Raw genomic sequence first — 7,895 nt, forward strand, 5'->3', positions numbered from 1 at the left:
GTGCTTGAAGACCAACAAACTCACTCATCTAATTCAATAAACTCCCATCTTCACTGAACGTTCCCTTCTACAGCTCTGATTTTAAAAAGAAATCCTGGGGGAGCATCTGGGTGCCTCGGTGGGTTAAGCCTCTGCCTTCAGCTCAGGTCATGATCTCAGGGTCCTGGGATCGAGCCCCACATCAGGCTCTTTGCTCAGCAGGGAGCCTGCTCCCCCCACCCCTACCCCCCACCTCTGCCTGCCTCTCTGCCTACTTGTGATCTCTCTCTCTGTCAAATAAATAAAATCTTAAAAAAAAAAAAATCCTGGTTTCTGGACAAAATTTCATCCCTAGTTTTCTCAAGAGGAAGTTCCTTTGTATCTCACTCTCTGCATTCTCCAGGATGGTAGGGGGCTGCCGTCCTGCTCAAGCCTCTATACTTCCTCCATCCTCTGCCATTTGGCTCTGGTGCTCTCGCGCCCTGCTCGCTGCTGTAATCTACTGATTACAGAGACACTTCTCATTTATGGAAGACTTTGGCATCAAACCATGGTGTAGCTTTTCCCTCTACACAACTCCTGTCATCAGTAGGAGTTACTTCAACTCCACGGAGATGGCCCATCCAGTATGCGAGATCTTCAACTGTACGATCCCTTCTCCACTCGACCTTAGCTACCTACTCCCTGGGCCATTTCGTTTCCCCAAATACTTTGCTGAAATTGCTACTGTACCCATTTCCTCTTTAACCAATCCTCTGGTCCTTTGGCTTGCTGTTCAAGTATTTCCTACGTCCCTGCTCGTTGTCAGCACCACGTCTCCCTGTGCCTCATTCCATCTGGCTTCTCCATCCACCAGCTTCCTCCTGTCTTCCTTCTGTATTCTACTTGGATTTCACGGTACATCATTTCATTCTTCTCTTGTCACCATCCTAATTCCCTGACCCTTTGCCCTTTTGCATGGTATCCTCTGTGTCAAACCTCCACCCTAGAGGAACCCACCCATCCTCCTCTGTAACTTGCACCACAGAATTCTGCTAGGGAAAATTACACAAGGCAGATTGCTATCATGAGAAAATCCTGGTCATTGACTCCAAGTGAACACTGACCTGTGAACATTTCCCACGAATCTTTTTTTTTTTTTTTTAATTAATTTATATACTGGTGGCCTACTTTCCAGATCTTAAATCTCTGCCCTCCTTTTTTGTATGTCCCCCTCAGGAGGTTTTTTTCCCCCCCATTTCACAAGGAAGATGTAAACCATCAAGCAGAAACGTCTTTGACATTACTTCACTGGATGAATAAAACTATTGTAGCTATCCCCATTCCCCCTGTCTTCCTTTCCAGTCCCACATTTTGTCTGTCAGGCCCTCTACCTGTGTCAGCTGCACCCACCCTCCCAGAAAATTTTATCTCTCTCTCTCTCTCCTGGTTAATTTTATCAACATCAAAGCATGCTCAAATATCTTTAATAAATCCCTCCCCTAAGGCTACATTTCCATTCTGATACCACTCTATTCTTCCTCCCCTCTTCAGAGCCAACTTTCTTCTTCTTTTTTTTGTTTTTAAAGATTTTATTTATTTATTTGACAGACAGAGATCACAAGTAGGCAGAGAGGCAGGCAGAGAGAGAGAGAGAAAGGAGGAAGCAGGCTTCCTGCTGAGCAGAGAGCCCGATGCGGGGCTCAATCCCAGGACCCTGGGATCATGACCTCAGCTGAAGGCAGAGGCTTTTAACCTAACACTGAGCCAGCCAGGTGCCCCCAGAGCCAACTTTCTTGGATGAGATACCTAGATTCACTGGATCCATTTTTCCACATCCCTTTCACTCCTTAACCTATTCAAATCCTGACTGGACTGCAAAATGACCTGCCTCCTTGTTACTAAATTCAGGGGAGATTTTCCATCTTTATCTTATCTTACCTCTTGGGAGCACTTGGTGCAACTGACTTCTCCTTTCTTTCTTTGATGCTCGCTGGTGTCACTTGCCTTATTTTCTTTCTATCTCTCCAGCCATTATTTGGTATTCTTCGCTTGCCATTTCTTCATCACTTGACTTGGTATTTGGAATCTTTCACTGCCACAGTGGCTCTTTTATTTCATTTCACCCTACATTCTCTCCCTAGGCCATCTCTTCTTTGACTCTTCCCTTTCTATCTATCTAACACCATAGTGTTAGAAGGTAGGGAAGGAAGATTACCGAGGAACTGTGGGGGAGAGATTCCTGGGATCAAGTCAGAAAAACTGGCACTGATGGGAAGGTTCCTGATAAAGCAATAAAGAAACATTCCCCCCAGGTATATTTACAATTAGCTCAGTCAGCAGGACTGAGTTATTTCTTATGACTAACAGATCTCCCAAGACATTTTGTGGCAGGGGTATACATATTTCTTTTAGTTTTTGTTTGAGAGGTAGGGAGGGAGGGAGAATGTGAGAGAGAGAGAGAGAGAGAGAGAGAAACAAGCAGAGGGAGCTGCAGGCAGGCAGGCTTCCTACTGAGCAAGGAGCCTGTTGTGGGGCTCCATCCCAGGACCCTGGGATCATGACCTGAGCCGAAGGCAGACACTTAACTTACTGAGCCACTCAGGCATCCTGGGTTATATATATTTCTGAGTTCGACCTCAGTGCACTTGCTCCAAACACCATTTTTCTCTATTCTTTTGTTTGACAATACCACTGATAAGAATAACATCAATGATCCTAGCCCTAAATATAATTTAGTGAGTGGAGGAAACATTATTAGCTTCTTTTGACAGGTGATGAAATTCAGGTTAAGGGAAACTCAGTAATGAACCCAGACTCATATTCCTGGAAATGGCAAAATTTGAAACCTGTGAGTCTCATCCTGGGCTCTTTTGCTGAGTCCCCAGAGGCCGACAGACTGGTGGGTAAGCACTCGGGCTCTGCAGCCAGGCCGTGTGGACATGAATCCCAGCTTAGCCATCTCCCCGCTGGTACATGGGAAGTCTGTGCCCCTGTCCTCCTTTATAAGGTGGGGATAAGAATAGGACACACCTCATTAGGCAGTGGTGAGGCTTGAATATGCTGGCGTATAAAAGCTCCATTATGCCCACTAAGTGGTCAAAGGGTGTTAGTTCTTGCTACGTTCCCTGCACTGTCAGCTCTCCCTTCTTTGGCCTCTTACGTTATCCATGCTCAGTACTTCTCAGTACTTGATACTCAGTACTCCCCAGTACTCCTCCATACTTGAACTCAGTACTCCTCAGTAGATCCTTCTCGGTTTTACATATAAGCATTTAGCATGGTTTCTTGCACAAGCAGATAATGAATAAGGGTCACTTGAGCTGTACTGTGAAGCAGCCAGCACACTTAGGAACATAGACTCTGGAGCCTGATTAATCTGGGTTCAAACCCCAGACCTGCCGCTTACTAGCTGTGTGCTCTCGAGCCAGTGACTTAAGCACTCTGCTCCCCAGCTTCTTCATTCAAAAATTAAGGGATAATCAGTATTTCCCACCTTAGAAGTTCACAGTGAAAACTAGAGAAGTTATTATATGTGAAGGGCTTAGAACAATACCAGATTCATCAAAAGCACTATGTAAAGCACTTGCTATTACTGTCATTTTCTTTCTAATGTGCCTGTCTTACCTTTCAAAGTAGATTGTAGGCTTTTTAGAACAGTCAGCCTTCAAATCTCCGTGGCTAACGCAGCCACTGTTCATTTGTGTCCTCATTCACGCACATTTCAGCATGGCTGTTCCACGCTTTCCTGTGTGTCTTTCTTCTAAGAGACCCTGGTCCCTGACTTCATGGGGACCTTGGATCCTTTAGTTTTCTGGAATCACCATCCTTAGCACATGGTCTGCCAGAAGAGAGAGCGGGAGGAGATTTGGGTCAGGCCTGGACACATGCGAGGCATTTCGCTTGCAGTTCATTGGCCATAACTCATCTTATGATCCACCTACCTGCAAGGAGCTTGGGAAATACAGGCACTTCCTGTGCGTCCCGGGGGACTGTGTCATAGTTTGCTTAACGCAGAGTCTGATCGCTGCCACACCAGGGATGAGATGGTTCCCCAAAGGAAAAGCAGGCTGATAGCAGCAGAGGAGGAGTGAAAAATGCTATGGACGTTACTACCTTCAGATTATTTAAAAACGATTTGCAAGACCCAAGTGCCTCTCCACAATGTGATACTCATTGCTTTCATTTAAAGAAAAATGGGAAAGTGATTCCATAGCGTCGCAGTTCTCTGTGCCAGAATGGATGGATCCCAGCAGCATCTCAGGGCTCTCTTGGTTATGGCCTCAGCTCTTGATGTACTTGTCCTCAGTGCTGAACCCATAAAGTCCCCGCACTGGGGGCTCACTGGGCAGAGAGAAGAGGGCAGTGTGGTGTGTCTTATGCTCACCTCCTGTGCAGTTTGTGGAGAGGTGGGCTTCCAGCAGGCCCAGGTGCCTGGGGGCATGCCCAGTACAAGAGCAGAGGGATCAAATGAGGTTTTGTTCTAGAGAGGAAGGCAGACTTGTAAACAAACAACTCAAATTAGTGTTGTAACAGAACTATAAGCCACAAGATGCACAAGCGGGAGATTGTACTAACTGAGGGAATGGGAAAGATTTCACAAAGAATTAATGAGTCTTAAACAATGAAAATGGAACAAAGACAAATATGGGGAAGTCTGCTCCTGCAGGGCTGGGACCCCTCAGGCCCAGTTCATCTCCAAGGACACTAATCTGATGCTTGAACTTGAACATTTTATGAAACCGGGTTAGGACCGAGGTGACCAGATGTCCTGTTTCTCTGGTCCTTCTGTATTCCCCAAGAAATATTTGTCAGTTCTTAGTAACTCATTTGCAAACCTGACACTTATCGAAACGCTATAATTTTCATAAAGGATTACTCCACTGGAATTATTAATATCCTTCCTGCTTCTCATTCCCGCTTCTTCATCTTTTCCACACCCCACCCGGCAGCTCAACCTCCACTCATTCCAGAATCACATTCTGTCCTTCTGGAACTTGCTTAGAAGACCGATCCTTCACCTGATTGCCTTTAAATGCTTACCTCCACTTTGATAGAGGGTCCCTTCTGTCCTCGCTATGCCCTTTTCCTCCTGGCTGACAGGCTTAAGACAGGATGGTCTCATTTGACAAAGTATTTGTGGAGGGATTTGGAAAGAAGAAGCCCATTAAGAACTCAGCTCCGGCAAGTTGCACAGTTTGCCCATTAGATGGCAGCAGTGTACCAGCTCTGCAAGAGCAAGCTTCAACCAAGAACCCAATGCAACACTTGCCAGGGCACCCCCCATTCCTGAACAAGCATCCACCCACTACATACAGAGATGTGCTGTGTTCTATGAGGAGACCAGTGGATGACTCTGAGTTTGGAGAGTTATGAGTTGATACAAAGTGGTGTGGAGGATTAACAAGAGTCACTAAAAAAGCTGATTCCTGGGGGCCGAAGTCTCAAGTCCTCCACTGATGAGGTGGTCTTTCTTTTGGTGGTGGCTTTTTTCCAGCAGTGTTGTCAGTTAGCCTGCCAGACTCTTTGGCAGTTGGGCTCTTCATTTCCTCTTGTAGTCTGTTTTGGTGTTTCACACTGATGTCCTATAGTAAGTTTCTCTTTCTCTCTCTCCCTTCTGTCTCTGTCGATACAGATGAAGTTACCAGTGACTGGTCCAATTGGTTACCATACTTCATTTCATTCCTTCCTGTTCCCATTTCCTGCTCCCATGCCCAGATTTGGCTTCATTATTGTGTCTAATGTACAGGAATATGATCTACACACTGTCATTTAAGAAATCCTAAAAAGCACGGTTTTTCCACTCTAAAGTCATGTGTTGGAGAGATGTTCTCTTCACATTGTATTTTAAGCGAGTCAAGGTGTTATAACTGGGATAGGTAATATATTAGCTGCGTATATACCATTGATGCAAATTCATCTATCTATGCTAACTAAGGCTTAACACTCTAAATGAATGGAACATAGAACAAGTAAGCATTTTAAAATAACTATTTAAAAGCAAAAGTAAGACATGTTAAGTGTCAAAAAAGTATCTAAAAAGCATAAAGCACAAAGAAGGCAATATATTTTGCTATGTACATTCATGTATTCCGCCCCCCAACCCCCAGGAAAAAACCTGGTATCAGTCTGTATATACTGTACAGAAATATTATTTAATAATGTCATTTAAAAAATATTTAATTACTTATTTGTCATAGAAAGAGAGAAAGCATAGCAGGGAGAGAGCAGAGGAAGAGTCCCTAGTAATGCCATTTTTTTAGGAGTTTTTTTTTTTTTTTAAAGATTTTATTTATTTATTTGACAGAGAGAAACACAGCAAGAGAAGAACAAACAGGGGCAGAGGGAGAAGGGGAAACAGGCTTCCCGCTGAGCGGAGAGCCGGATGCCAGGCTTGAACTCAGGACCCAGGGATCATGACCTGAGCAGAAGTCAGACTCTTAATACTGAGCCACCTAGGCATACCCCTAGTAATGTCATTTTTCTTTGTTAAGATTTTATTTATTTGTTTGACACAGAGAGATCACAAGTAGGCAGAGAGGCAGGCAGAGAGAGAGAGAGAGAGAGAGAGAGAGAGAGAAGCAGGCTCCCTTCTGAGCAGGAAGCCTGATGTGGGACTCAATCTTAGGACCCTGAGATCACTACCCAGGCCTAACCCAATGAGCCACCCAGGCACCCTAGTAATGTCATTTTTAATGGCCGATTAGTAGTACATTCTAAAAAAAGTGGAACATATTTGACCAATCTCCTGTTCTTATTGTTGGTTTTCATTGTTTTCTGTTATAACTCATTCTTTAACGAATACACTTGCAGATAGATTTGTGTTCATTCATATTTTAACCTTAGTACAAATTGCTAGGAACCAATTCTTTAGTCAAAAATTTTAAGACTGTGATATGCATTGTCAAAATGACCATCAGAAAGTATTTACCTGAGTGCCCTCACATCCTCACTAACACCGAATATACTAACCATAAAAATAGCAAGAGAATTCTATTTTTGTGCTATTTATAGCTCTTTGATTATTGTTTCTTATATTTATTTTTATTTATTTCACTTTCTTATATTTATTATTTATATTTGTGTTTATTCTTCATGAATTGAATATTCATGTCATTTGTCCATTTTAAATGTACAGTGCTTACTGTTTCCATTGATCTGGATAGCCTTTGTATACAGATATTTACCCTTTCTCTGTAATGTATTTAATGTATTTGCAAATATTTCCCTAAATCATCCTTTGCTTTTTTTTTAAAAAAAAAGATTTATTTATTTGTGTTTTAGAGAGAGAGAGAGAGAAAGAGAGAGTGTATGTGAGTTGGGGGAGAGCGGCAGAGGGAGAGAGAGAACTCTGCTGATTGAGGAGCCTGATATGAGGCTCAATCCCAGGACCCTGAGATCATGACGGAAGTTGAAACCAACAGTCAGCCGATTAGCTGTCTGAGACATCCAGGCACCCTGTTCATCATTTGCTTTTTTTAAAAAAAAATTTATTTATTTTTAAAATTTCTTTTCAGAGTTCCAGAATTCATTGTTTATGCACCACACCCAGTGCTCCACACAATACGTGCCCTCCATAATATCCACCACTAGGCTTACCCAACCCCCCAACCCCCTCCCCTCCAAAACCCTCAGATTGTTTTTCGGAATCCACAGTCTCTTATGGTTTGTCTCTCCCTCCGATTTCCCCCAACTCCCTTGTCCTCTCCATCTCCCCATGTCCTCTGTGTTATTCTTTATGCTCCACAAGTAAGTGAAACCATATGATAATTGACTCTCTCTGCTTGACTTACTTCACTCAGCATAATCTCCTCCAGTCCCGTCCATGTTGATACAAAAGTTGGGTATCCATCCTTCCTGATGGAGGCCTAATACTCCATAGTATATATGGACCACATCTTCCTTATCCATTTGTCCACTGAAGGGGATCTTGGTTC

Source organism: Mustela lutreola, chromosome 1, assembly GCF_030435805.1.
Source record: "Mustela lutreola isolate mMusLut2 chromosome 1, mMusLut2.pri, whole genome shotgun sequence".
In the NCBI taxonomy this organism is placed as follows: Eukaryota; Metazoa; Chordata; class Mammalia; order Carnivora; family Mustelidae; genus Mustela; species Mustela lutreola.